The sequence below is a fragment of the Leiobunum rupestre genome, chromosome 3 (assembly GCF_980474605.1).
Source record: "Leiobunum rupestre chromosome 3, qqLeiRupe1.1.hap1, whole genome shotgun sequence".
NCBI lineage: Eukaryota > Metazoa > Arthropoda > Arachnida > Opiliones > Sclerosomatidae > Leiobunum > Leiobunum rupestre.
This window is the reverse complement of record NC_143386.1, coordinates 45506897-45521963: the sequence shown is the minus strand read 5'-3', so window position 1 is coordinate 45521963 and position 15067 is coordinate 45506897.

The window sequence follows — 15067 nt, the reverse complement described above, 5'->3', positions numbered from 1 at the left end:
AAGGTTTTTTAAGTTAAGAAAAACGAAATTCTTTAAAAAAAATAGTTAACCGCGCTGTAGAAATTAAAATAAAAACCCAAAGTATCTACCGTACCTTTTTCATGATACACTTTTCAAATGAGGCCTACAAAACCGAGTTTAATAAACCAAATTTTATTTTTTACTTACATTTCAGTATAATATGTTAACTGTGAGTTACTAAGGAGAGTCTAAACCCGGCTTTATAGGCCTCGTCTGATTAAGATATAAGGATTGTTTTTTTTTATCGATTTGGCAGAAGGTTTCACTCTTTAGCTCGGTGTGCGGGATACCAAAACTTGTCGCTAAGTACGGGGGGAACCCGAGGGGCTAACCATTTCTTCAAATTTTGTACGTCAATTACGCCGGATTACGCTTAGATTAGCACTGCCAAAGGCAGGGACTTCAAAGATTACGCGTAATCCCATTAGTACAGTCAAAGGTACGGCTCTGTACACCGAATACGCGGAGGGATCAGCCCCTCGGGGAACCAGAAACCCCCACTAAGTGCGGGATACCAATAAGGGTCGCTAACTGCGGAATCCCAAAACATGTCGCTAAGTAAGGGGGGAACCAAAAACCCCCGTTAAGTGCGTTAGGATTAGAAGAATAGTTCCAATTAGAAATGTGTTCTACGTTTAATTTTAAGTCTAAACAGCTTGGACCCGATCTAATTTGACCAATGGGAAGCCGAAAAAAGGTAGATCAAAAACCATAAGGTCGTGTGTGGTATTCTAATCAAGACACGACATTTAATGGATCAAAATTGTCGTGACACTCTAAACTGAGTGGGGGAGTTTGAAATTTGTAACTTATGATGACCTTAGACATTACTACAAGGTCATTCAAAATTTATCTCGAGAACCATTAGGATTAGGAGAATGGTTCCAATTAGAAAAATGCCCGCAAGGTTTTTTAAGCCAAATTACCTTTTACCCAAGGTAAATAAACCAATAAAACTCCAAAATAAACGTTAATTAATTGATTTAAGACGTACCAAGTATTTTATTAACTTTTTTTAGTTTAAATGTTTTAAACACAAAAGAAACTAAAGAAGTAATTGAAATAAATTGAATGACCTTGAACTAATGTTTCAAGGTCATCATAAGTTACAAATTACGAACTCGTTTAGAGTGTCACGACAATTTTGATCCATTAGATCTGGTAGTTTTTGATTTATAAGCCCTTAAATGTCGTGTCTTTATTTGAATACCACACACGACCTTATGGTTTTTGGTCTAACATTTATCGGCTTCCCAATGGTCAAATTAGATCGGGTCGAAGTTGTTTAGACTTAAACTTAACCGTAGAACACATGTCTAATTGGAACCATTCTTCTAATCCTAATGGTTCTCGAGATAAAATTTCATTAACATTTGTCCCCCTGCACCCTCTATGTAACCTGCAAATTTAAAATTCTTACATAAAACACATTTTGAGTAATTGGCTCTGTATCGTTTTTTACACACAATCCTAAGGATTTGTGTGTATTAGTCTCACGTACAGTGTAGCCGATGCCGATGCCCATGCCGCCGTGTCGCGCATACCTCTTCAACGGTTAGGGCTAGAAGAGTCAATGATATCTCGTTCGAATGTACATGCATCGCCATTGATAGCCTTTCATACAGTTTTGAAATCGAAGTCCAAGAAGTTGGGCATTTTCCCAATTTACCGTTTTCGGTAGTTTGGCTTTGTGTGGTTGTTATTTTGTTAAAAATTAAGTCCGGTAACGTTAAAAAAATATTATTGGATAGTTTAGGATTCATTTGAACTACCACTTCGGTTATATCAGTAAATATTAAATTTAAGTATAGTTTTCGGGGTTATTTACGGGACCCCAATGTTCGTGGTTTTATATTTCCGCCTGAAAGTCGACATAACGTTCCTTAATTTAAGTCCGATTTTCATGTAAGTTATATTTTTGAATAGCTGTGGTTTACATATATCCTAGAATTGCAATTTCGTTGCTTAATTTTAATTCTTAGTAAGGTTTTTGGACAGCGTATAAGTACCCCCGTCAACTTCCAACATTGGAAATACGCGTGGTTATAGAGACTTTACGCGAATTTCTCTCTGGCATTTTCCAAGGCCGTTCTAATATGACCCAAAGTAACAAATAAGTGTGACACTTATCGGAGTAATACGCGATGCTTACAACGTATGACCTGAAGTAACAAATAAGTGTGACAATTATCGGAGTAATACGCGATGCTTACAACGTGTGACCTGAAGTAACAAAATAAGTGTGACACTTATATTTCCGCCTGAAAGTCGGCATAACGTTCCTTAATTTAAGTCCGATTTTCATGAAAGTTATATTTTTGAATAGCTGTGGTTTACATATAACCTAGAATTGCAAAACCTTCCTTAAATTTAATTCTAAGTAAGGTTTTTTGGGCAGCGTATACGGAGCCCCACAATTTCCAACATTGTAAATCCGCGTGTTTATAGAGGTCTACGCGCCCGTTTCCCTCTGTCGTTTTTCAAGGCCGTTCAGAGTGCGCCGCGCTTTCAACGTATGACCAGAAGTAACAATTAAGTATGACACTGATCGACCTAGTCTTCGGCGTATGACCATGTTGTCAGAATTTATAGCCCGGTGTACCGGTAAGAAAAGAACCACACCACCGGAGGCCTATCATCAGAATGCCCTACGCCAGCGTCCACAAGCCCGGACAGGTGACAAAACCAGCATGGGTAGCAGAACCCCACTACTGATGGTCGCACCTTCGACGCAAGCCGCTCAACCCAGCAGAAGGTGCAACAATGGGACGACCAGCCCGCCACTTCGCACACAGCAGTGGGATAGAGAACGGATGCTCTAGCAACTCCGGCCGACACCCCACCTACAAAGGCAGGGAGCCAAGCCCTTTGGAGAGAGCTCCTAAAGAGGAACGGCGGGCACACAGCAGCCCGCATATCCCGGCACAGCTGGCACCGGAGATCCCGGTGGAAGCCCAAAAGGCCGGGAGATGGGTCCGCCGTGCCCTCATACGGAGGCCCGCAGCCCCAAAGCAGGCTACTCAATCCGCCGAGGCGGCCAGGTTGCCCGGCCCCTCTCCATTAGCCTGGGCCGAAGCCCAGTATCCAGCCCACACCTGACCGAAGTCGGAGGTTGGAGATAGGACCCTTTGGACGGAGCTAACATCTCCCAGCGCGCCACCGCCCTTACGGGTTACAAGAGCCGGACCCCGACTCCCCGGTAAAGCCACCAGTTATTGCACACTCCGACCCCTTGAGGGCCCGGCGTATGACCAGAAGTAATAAGTGTGATCAGAAGTAACAAATAAGTATGAAACTGATCGAACTAGTCTTTGCCTAAGGTGGTGCCTTGGGTATTAGCCTAGCTGATTCAGGGCCGGCTCAAGAAATATTTTTCACCCGGGCAAGGGGGATTTTTGGCGCCCCTTTTATTTTGAGACTAAATAAATTATAAATTTACCGTTTTCCTAACAATAAATAATCCCTTTAATCCCTTTCTAAATACTTTGTGTAAACGTATTTAATACCTTCTTTATGGTACAGGGTCATTTTACATGGAGCTTGAAACACTAGGTAAGGTGGCAAGACTAGTATACCTTAAGTACATTAATTATAATGTCCATACTGAATAGTATCACGGTTAATATGTGAAATAAAAGAATTAAGTTTACGAAGAACCCGTGAGTTAAAGATAAAAATAATCCCTGGATATTTTTATTTTTAACTCACGGGTTGTTCTTAGTAAACTTAATTCTTTTATTCATTACATTAATTGCTTTAACAACTTAATTAAGAAACTTTTACGGGTTTTTTTAAGGCCTACACTTATGAACTTTTTAAAAGCTGTCGCTTGCTTTTCTGCTTAAACGGCTTCTCTTAATTTACTTCTTTTTTATAAAAAGAACCAGAATGCTTCTATTTCTCGGACATCTTAATTCAATTCAACGTGACTCTAATTAATATCTATCTAACAAAAACTATTTAACTGAAAGTAATAAATGGCTTTCTGCGCGTGCCCGTAAAATAGAAGAGACTAACGGTAACCACGGACACACGACAGATTAAATCGTACCGATAGACTGCTTAAGAACTAGCCATCGAAAACGATTTAAATGCATTTTAGAATATTAAATGCAGGTTCATAATAGTCTAAGAAACCAATAGAATTCTTGAAAATGGCCTGCTAGTTTATTTATCATAAAGCTGGATAAATGACAACGAAATAGCAAGCAAGTACATAGAAGTACTGTATTACTTTGGGCTTCCTTCTATTCTTGTGGCCCTAAATTGGTTAGAGTGTGCAATAACTGGTGGGTTTACCGGGGAGTCGGGGTCCAGCTCTTGTAACCCATAAGGGCGGTGGCGCACTGGGAGATGTTAGCTCTGATCAAATGGTCCTATCTCCACCTCCGACTTCGGCCAGGTTTGGCTGGAAACTGAGCTTCGACTCAGGCTAACGGAGAGGGTCCGTGTAAACTAGCCGCCTCGGCGGATTGGGTAGCCTGCTGTGGGGTGGCGGGCCTCCGTGTGAGGGCACGTTGGTCCTGTTTCCCGGCCTTATGGAGTCACACCGTGATCTCCGTGGCCAGCTGTGCCGGGTTATGTGGACTACTGTGTCCCGTCGTTCCCCTTTAGGAGCTCTCTACAAAGGGTATGACTCTTTACCTACGTAGGTAGGGTGTCGGAAGGAGTTGCTATAGCATCCACTCTTACTCGCACGGCTGTGTGCGAAGTGAGAATTGGTCCACAAATTGCTGCACCTTCTGCTGGGTTGAGTGGCTTGCGTCAAAGGTCCGACCATAAGTAGTAGGGTACTACTACCCTAGGGGCTATCGACTTCCCGTAATCGGTGTACACCCTAACTGTAATGATTACGTATTCTTCTGTAATCTTTTGTACTTATTTTTAATCCCGTTATCATTTGTAATCTTCGTACTCATCTGTAATCACCGTAATCATTATGAAATAACGCGTACTCATCTGTAATCACGCTTATTCATTGGAATTATCCTGTACTCAATTACTCATCTGTAACAATTTTAAAGTTTTGGGTTGCCTGTGTACTCATCGTAATCATTATCTTCTCATCGTAATCATTCTGTACTCATCGTAATCATCTGAACTGATTAATGATTACGTAATCGGTGTACAGGCAAATTCTTACTGGCTAGCCCCACGCTACTACCCATGCTGGATTTGTCACCTGTCCGGGCTTGGGGACGCTGGCGTAGGCACTATGATGATAGGCCTCCGGTGGTATGCCCCCTGTTGCTAGGTACACCGGGCTAAAAATTCTGACACACTTCTATTCTTGTAGTATCGCCCAACCACTTTTTCTTCTTCATATTATATACCCTGGTTTATAATGAAAATCCAAGGAAAATGCTTTATCCGTCAGAACTATGCACCGTAATTTTATGGTTTATTTACTATTTTAAAATAAATAGTCGCAAAAAAAACGATCATCGACGATGTTGGACATTTTGGTTGGGAAAACGGTTTGTATTTCTAATTAGCTCAAGATTTTTCAAATTATGTTATTAAAAATTTTATAAACAAATCCAATTCTTGGTAAACTAAAAAGGCGCGCAACTCAATTTTGGCGCCCCTCTCAAAACGGCGCCCCGGGCAGTTGCCCGGGTTGCCCGGCCCTTAAGCCGCCCCTGAGCTGATTATTATTATTATTATTATTATTATTATTATTATTATTATTAACCAGAAGAAATAAGTGTGACACTCAACGGCTGACTAGTAGTAACAAATAGGTGTGATCAGAAGTAAAAAATAAGAGTGACACTGATCGAAGGAATCTTCGATGCTTTCAAAATATGACTAGAAGTAACAAATAAGTGTAAATATGTATATATGTGTGACCGTGGATATATTTTGGTTGTGATACCGGCGTTGCAGGTTGCTGTGAATAGCTCAAACAAACTTAACACATTAGAAGGATTGTGCGTATTCTGACCGTCGTACGTCTTGTTAGCTAACACCCTGTAGCTTGTGTGTAGCCTTACAGGAAACATTCTGTGCCCAAAGGGTACTATAATGACATAACACAAAATAATATACATATACAAAGACTGAACCCGAAAGTAGTAACACTAAAATGGAGATAACAATGAAAGTAAAAACAATAAAAAAAAAGGTAAAGAAAGTAGAAATTGAGAGATGGAACTGAAATACAAGACGGTTAAATGAACGCCGCCGGTTAAGAATAAAGTTGAGGTTGGTGGCGGAGGTAGTCGCGGACGTGCTTTCGGAATCTAGAGCGCGTGACACCGGCAAGGGCAGTTGGGGGCAGTGAGCGCCACTTTTCGACAGCACGAAACGCTAGGTGCCAATGACGTACATTAGTTTTATCACGTGGCTTGAAAATCTTAGCGTGATGGCCCCGTGTCGTGCGGAGAGTAGAGAACTGGAAGAGTGTGTCAGAATTTATAGCCCGGTGTACCTGGTAAGATTAAAACCACACCAACGGAGGTCTATCATCATAGTGCCCTACGCCACCGTCCCCAAGCCCGGACAGGTGACAAATCCAGCATGGGTAGTACTACCCTACTACTGATGGTCTCACCTTAGACGCAAGCCACTCAACTCAGCAGAAGGTGCAACAATGTGACAACCAACCCCTCACTTCGCAGTGGGATTAAGAGTGGATGCTGTAGCAACTCCAGCCGACATCCTACCTACGTAGGTAGAGAGTCATACCCTCAGAAAGAGTGTCCAAACAGCGTTCCACATAACCCGGTGGACTCCAAAAGGCCGGGAAATGGGACCACTGCGCCTCATACGAAGACCCGCCGCCCCACAGCAGGGATCCCAATCCTCCGAGGTGGCCAGTTTGCCTGGACAATCTCCGTTAGCCTGAGCTGAAGCTCAGTTTCCAGCCCCTATCTGACCGAAGTCGGAGGTGGAGATAGGACCATTTGATCAGAGCTAACATGTCCCAGTGCGCCACCGCCTTTATGGTTTACAAGAGCCGGATCCGACTCCCCGGTAAAGCCACACTCTGACCCATTTAGGGCCTGGAAGAGGGTAGAGACGGTGAGCGCAGATATACCAGACTACATGCTCCAGATATGCACAATGTCATTAATTGCGTGGCGAAGAAGCGGGGCATCAAGACCACGGCGCTTATCCCGTTCGTCTGGCGGTAGAGTGGCAAGTCCTTTGGTCAATTTGGTGAAGCGGTTATGCGCCTTCGTTAATCGGGTTTGGTCACCTAGCAGCGGCGGGCTCTAGACTACTTAGTTTTTAGGAAATTTCACTAATTAATTATCAGGTTCCAAGGACCGGGCAATTAATAAACAGGATTTCATCATGCAGACCTATGCTACAGGGGCTCCATCAGCTGCTGTATTGGGCTATCACGGCCAACTTTGATAACGTGCTGTTGCGCGAACAGCGCGTCATCAAAGTTGGCCGTGGTCTTATCTATAGTCGAATAGAAGCACTGATTTTGGTCATGGTGGTAACAGTAATATAACTTATTATATATTACGGAATACTCGTGAGTGTATTTAATTAAGATTTAATAAAATCAATGAAAATAATACATTATTTACAACAAAGTTGGACACAACGTTTCGAGTCTAAAGCCCAGTTCCCACTATACAATTAATTGGGCCACTTAATTGAAACCAACTAATTGTAAGCAAGAAAATTGAATAGTGTGAACAGAAAAATTGTAACCATTGTTCCAACTTTTTCTGTTCACACTGTACAATTTTCTTGCTTACAATTAGTTGGTTTCAATTAAGTGGCCCAATTAATTGTACAGTGTGAACTGGGCTTAACTAGACTCTTTGTCAAGTGTCACAATTTTACGTCGAGCATGTCTATTTATTAACAGTATACAGTTAGTATAATGACGTCATGTTTTTCACGGTATATATATAAAAGGGAGCAACGTCAAACATTTTTATGTCGATACCATAGACACAATTGGAGAGACGATGATACTGTTTTCTACATCCCATATACATTTGGGGAAATATCATTATCTTTAATTAAGTTTAAATTACCACAATTTTTAATAAGTATTTTTTCTGCAAATTTTCGTTTAAAAGTATGTTTTTCAGTAAGAAGAATTTGTTTATGATTAAAATCTATTATATGGTCAGAATGTTTTGTGTGAATTGAGGGTCGAAATTATTAATTGGACGTTGGTGTTCCTTCATGCGGGTTAAAACTTTAAAAGAGGTCTCATGGTCTCTCCAACATCCATCGGGGCACGAACCGCGAGGGATTGGCTCAATTACGCCATCTGGATTCATTTTATTAATATGGTTATTGATTTTGGTTTTTGTAGGGTTTTTAAACAATTTTTTCCCCTTTTTATAAATTACATGTACATTTATATTTTTGAGTTTTCGTTCAAGGGCATCATAATTTTTACCTAAATAAGGGAGTTTTAAATATATATGATTAAATTCCGTCCTTGGCTTCGGCTAATTTTTTATCTTGCGTAGGTCTAGTCATACCTTCTATACGCAGTTGCAACTTGCAACTTGCAAGTTAAGAAAGGCAAAATATCTAGTTCATTTGGCGGAAAGATACTAGCCAAATGTACTAGATATTTTGTCTTTCTTAACCTGCAACCATTGAGTTGGGAAAAAATAGAGGTACAACTAAATCTGGCTGACGCGGGACCAATTTCGTTCCATAAGGAGACTTTATAAACTTTATCCTTCTACCGTGGAGGCATCTGTCTCTAGTGGTGGCAACTATATGGCAATTGAATTTTTTCGTGAATCTGATGCGAAATTTAAATGTATGATTTCTCGTAACAAACAAACCTTTGAAGTTCTTTAAAAATAATTTTATTCTGTCAACACGATAAAGTATAGGCAAAATACCAACACACCAACGCATTTCTGCTTTTGTTTTTGTATATTTAATACTTTAGACGAGACTGAACATTTCTATGTCAAAATTATTTTGCCGAAAGAAAAATTCGCGGAGATATTAATTTTGTAAAATTAACGTTTTGTATCGTTACTTTTCGCGAAAATTGGCTCACTTTATTGCCGTAGAGTTAGTAGGATACGCGATGGTCATAAAAGAAATAAATAAGCAATAAAAGTAAAACATTTTCCATTTTTATTGGCGGAAATGGTTCAGTATCGTCTAAAGTATATAAAAAAAAGAAATTCGTTGGTGTGTAATATTTGAAACATAAAATAAATACACTTGTAATATTGTCAAAACGTGTGTAAGACTTTAGACTCAATTAAAGATACAACCTCCGAGGCAAGTGATGACAGAGAAAACGTTCCAAAAGTATTAGTAAATTAGTTAAAGAATAATTGTTGTAAGCTAGACTAACGAATAAATATACTAGTAATAATTAGAAATCACTCTGTGATAATACATTTTTAAAACTATTTTTCAGTTAGTTATTTTTTTTGTGGACATCCTGTATACATACAGCGTCGGTCACCAGATGCCAACAGTCAAAAGCGACACAATTTTAACAAGTTGGCACAGGGCCGTGCTTAGAGGTCTCGCGGCCCCGGGCGAAATGCATGGGCGAATCCGAGGGGCAGGTCACTTCCTTGATTAACGACGCACCCCTCGAAAGATTAAATCCGATTTAATCGTGATTATTTTGATTAAATTCAATTTAATCACGATTATGTTGATTAAATCATGATTAAATGATTATATCTGATTTAATCACGATTATGTTGATTAAATCATGATTAAATGATTATATCTGATTTAATCATGATTAAATGATTAAATCTTATTAAAATGATTAAATCTTATTAAAATGATTAAATCTTATTAAAATGATTAAATCTTATTAAAATGATTAAATCTTATTAAAATGATTAAATCCTGATTAGTATGATTAAATCGTGATTATTATGATTAAATCGTGATTATTATGATTAAATCGTGATTAGTATGATTAAATCGTGATTAGTATGATAAAGTCGCGATTAGAATCAAACACAATTGCAATAGAACCATCAATATTAATAATTAAAATTAAATTATCGTACTTTAGTTTTGATTTTAGTTATAAAATCTCGATTCAACCGATTTTATTGATTAAATCGTGATTAAAATGATTATATCGTGATTAAACTGATTTAATCGTGATTAAAATGATTAAATGTAATTAAAATGATTAAATCGTCCCTCGAGATGATCCTTTAAGATATAACTCCGCAATTCAGAGTTATTTACTAAAAAGGTAATCCCGATTCAATCCCGCCCGGCATAAAATTTTAATTTTAATTAAAATAATTGAGACGAAACAACCGAGTTTAATTTATTCAGATTATTATAAATTAAGTAGTTACAACAGTGATTTAGACGTACTAAACCAATGCTCAATTGAATTTACCCCTATTTAAAGTACTAGTTTATCAGTTAAATATAATACGAAGCAAATTTTAATGAAAGAAATATCTACAGAGGGTATTTGTATTTTTCTCGCTTACGAAATACTTGACGCATCTTTAACGCTCATGTTATTTCAACACTCGCCCATGATGAAGATACCGTAGAATAGCAGCCCGGACAGACACACACACACACCCACAGACACACCGACAGGCACGGTGATTGTAATACTCCTCCTAGGGTTATCGATATGTCCCCTTTTTCCTATAATTAAAAACCTTTTTGCAAAAATGATTGCCCATGAAAATTTCCTATTTTTGTAAGGAATTGCCTGATTTTGTTTTGTAATAGATTTTATACCTTTGAATAGACCCTTTAATAAAACATCTTCGAGGAAATCACCAAGAAGAAATATTTCCGGGAACCAGGACCTGAAAATTACTGTTTATATAGTACTTGTTGAAATAATGGAAACTTTTCCCCTGTATAGTATGCAACAAGTGTTTCCTTTTAACCAGGTAGCTTTTTTTTTACTTATTAAGGCTTAGCAAAAACACGACGTTCTGTTTACAGGTGAAAAGTTTCCATTATTTCAACAAGCAGTAACTTACTATATATTACTATATTACTATATTACTTAATTCTTAGCGATTTCCTTGAAGATATTTTATTTTAAGCACCTATTCAATATGAACGTAGTTATTAGCGAAAAACCATTTCAGGGAGTTTGTTTCCCCACCACAAAATATTGTGTGCACACAAGATTATGTAGACAAAACATATTTAAAGGTAATGGTGCTTACAAAAATTCAACACCATTGCAGTTTTTCCACAAAATTTGGTCTTAAAATACAAAATTTCCGGAATTAAATTCCCTGACATTTCCAGGTTTTCCCTGACCATTTTTTGTAGAATAAATGTATGGTTTGAGGTAAAAATGTGGAAAAATATTTTAGTTCAAAAATTTATTTTCCTGTTTTTTTTTGGGTCATTTTAAAATTCCCTTACTTTTTTGGACCATTGCCAAATTCCCTTACTTTTTTGGATATTGACTTTTCCCTGATATATATATATATATATCGTATTCTGGGAATTTGAAAATGTTTCCAAAAGGTCAGTTGCAAGTCGGGAAATTAGCCATCTAGGCCTATCATAACAATCCTAAATATATATATATATATATATATATATTTAGGATTGTTATGATAAGCCTAGATGGCGCTAGCATCGTAGCATCGTCACCTCCTTAAGAAGGAACTGGAGTGAGGAGCCCCCGCCCCCCCCCCTTGACCCATGGGGGGCACTAGTTATTGGTTGGCTAGAAGGCCGGTCATCATTGTAAGAATGTCGGAAAACGATCTGTAAACATCGTGAGAATAAACAACTTTACAACATGGTGACAGCGACGGGATGTTTCCTTCGCCTTTGAGTATAATCGCAGTGCGATATTTTCATTTTAAACTTTTAAATTCGTGAGTTATTTGTATGTTCTAAAGTCGTGTTTATAAAACTTTGCTACCGCCATTATGACATCATTCAAGAGTCCGCCTAATTTTTAATTTTGTGCCTGGTTATGACCCGGCCACCTCGTGGGCCGCATAGAAAGAAGCGGCTAGAAGCCTTTGAAATTTATGCTGGTGCTTGCAATCTGGATGCTGAACCTATCCCCAAACAACTGGCTACATTTCTCCACATTCTTGGCAGTGAAGGGCTGGCCAAATATAAAACACTTACAATACCGGAGGTTGGTAATGCTAGAACTTTAGCAGTGGTCTACGCCGCTTTCGATAACTATTATGGCCCTTACAAAAACTTGACTTTCATTCGCTACCAATTCTTTCAAACTAAACAACGTAACTCGCAAACTTTTGACCAATTCTTTACCACACTGAAAACGAGGGCACTGGCCTGTGAATTTTCCACCTTAAAAGATTCGCTCCTAGCTACTCAAATTGTCTGTGGCCTCTTCAGTGATAGGTTACGAAAGGAGCTTTTAGCTATCCCTACTCTCACGCTTGATGTAGCAGCACAGCGCTGCCAACAGGATGACGTTTCTGCCGAACATGCTGGGTCAATGACTGCTGATGCTGCTCCTAAATCTGTTGGGCACCCGTCAGACACTATAACTGATCCATCTGTAGACGCTTTACATCGTCAACGTCAACTACATGCTGCCAGATCACTTCCTCAACGCACTCCTCATCAATCCCCAGCCTTTCACTACCATAGTCGTCCTCCCTTTCAACAGTACAACGGTCCTCCTTCACAAGGTAGTCCTAATCTTCAATCAACTTACAACCAGAATACGAACTTTCCCCGACCTCAGGGACCATGTTCTCAGCCTAGCCCACAACCACGTTATCAGCCTGGTCTACAACCACAACGTTCACCATTCACTCCACAGGGGCCACTTGTCCTAACTGCAGCCACCTGCCTCACGTTTCTCGCCCTTGTCCTGCTCGATTTTCGTAAAGGCCATTGGGCTGTGGTCTGCCACCGATCCGCACATGCCTTAGAAGAATCCGATTTCATACAAGACCCGCAGGACAGCGATGATCCCCAGTACTCATAGTTTTCGAATGAACACGTCCAGGATTTCGACCAACCTACAGGTTATTTTGAGTCACCTGCTCCCTTCGATGGATACGACTATCCCTCAAATGAATATTTGTGCTACAGCCTGACTCTGGGTCGTGAGATTAATCAACTACGATAGTATTTATTTATTTTTTTGGCCTACCACATTTAAAATTGATACTGGTGCACAGGTCAATATTATACCAGATCGCCTTTATAAAACTCTGCGCTCTCGCCCTGCTTTGAGACCGCCCACTTGTACCGTAATGGCATATTCTGGTCATCCAGTACCTATGGTCGGTGTCATCGATGTTCCATGCACGTCACACACTGCTGCTTCGGTATTCCAGTTCTATGTCACCAAAGACAATAGTACCCCTCCAATTAGGCATTATCCATCACAGCCACTACCCTTTGGGACCGCCGCCTACCAAGTTTGTCTCCACTCTATATTCTCGTCCTACGACGGGCGACATCACGGCTTCACCGGACAAGATTATTCAACAATTTCACTCGGTCTATGACTTCCTGGTCAACACCATATCGCATTGAAAGAACACTCTTCTCCAGTCATATGTGCAGGTCACCAAGTTCCTCATGCGTTTCGCGCTGCTGTCCGCATTGAATTGGAACGTATGCAGCAGTTGGGTATAATCGTCCCCGTCACTGGTCCCTCTGACTGGGTCCACCCTATGGTGGTGTAACGCTATATTTAGTTCTCGAATATTTATTTGCTTTTGGTAATATATTTTCGGTAAAATTCAATTTAGTTTTAGTTGGGAAAGTGGTCCTACGTGTGTGGCCAATTTCTGAGCTTGAGCTGGTCGCTGGGTGCAGTAATTGGTCTTAGATTTACGATCACTTTCTTCAACGCCTTTGTCAAAAGGGCCGTTTCTAGGAAGAGGTGACTCTGTAGGCTTAGGGGTCGCTCTACCTATTATACCCTTTCCTTATCTTTTACTTCGGAATTGGTGGTAGCTGCTTTCATTTATACCCTTCTTAAAATATATATCGATGAATTGTCAAACCCTTCTAAAAGCCCTCGTTCCTTCTTAATTTATCGTAGTCATTCTTTCCCGTTTTTACATTGCTCCCAAGAAAATAAGGATTGCCAAGCTACTGTTAAAACATTTTCTAGTGTCCATCGTTGTTTAGTGTGTTTTTATTGTCGGGTTTTAAGAAGAAACTCCGCTCCTAGCTCCGCTTAATTGCCCTTATTCCCGGATTTTCCCAGAAAACCCATCGTCACGAGCATTCCGCGCGAGGGGTCACCCCTGTTCGCCAATTGAGCAAGGGGAAGATCAGCCCCTTGGTTCCCATTCGGTCGCGGCGATGGTCAAGTGTTTTGATTGACATTGGCTCTGAACAAAACTCAGGTGTTGGGACCCAAACGTGAGAGAAGACCGAGAAAAGAGATCCGCATAATTTGATTGAACAAGTGCGCGGGAAAAATCCAATCGATCTTAGTGTCGTTATCTCGGTCGCTATCCGAAAAACGGAAGACCAAGTCCGGGTCCCTTGCCCTTCGAGACAAGGTGGTTCGCGGCAAAACGCCGGGAAAGTCGGGGCGGCGAAGCTGCGAAAAGTGTCGGCTCGCGTAATGAAGCGCTGGTGCGTGGCGTCCGTCTGTAGGTCATGGTGACGGCATAAGTGACAGAAGCACAGAAGTTGGACCTTCGCTGACTATGAGTATCTATGTTTATTTGTTTATTTGTCAATGTTGAAGGTGGGCTAGGAGTGCGGGAGTTGCATAAATATAGTTTTATGTCTGTTATATATTGTAAATAGTTTGTTTTAGATGTTTAAAGTGTATTTGTTTTTCTGTAGTTGCTAGTGTGATGCATAATGATTAGTCAGGTGTTTTATTTAGTTTAGTTGTTTTGTATATGTTTGATCTATTGTATTCCGGGTAAGTAAATATTTGTTTTTCTAGGTAATGTTATATTTGATTTCAATTAAAGTTTGGCAATCCTTATTACCGTCGTTAATAATTTTAAAAGTAAGTTTAATCCCTAGACAGCAGCTATCGCTACCCCGAGTAACGAGGGGTATGCATCTCTCCCGGGATTTAAGGTACAATTGTAGCAACTCAGGGTAAGTTGGCTATGGTTTCCCTGCAGGCTCAGAAATA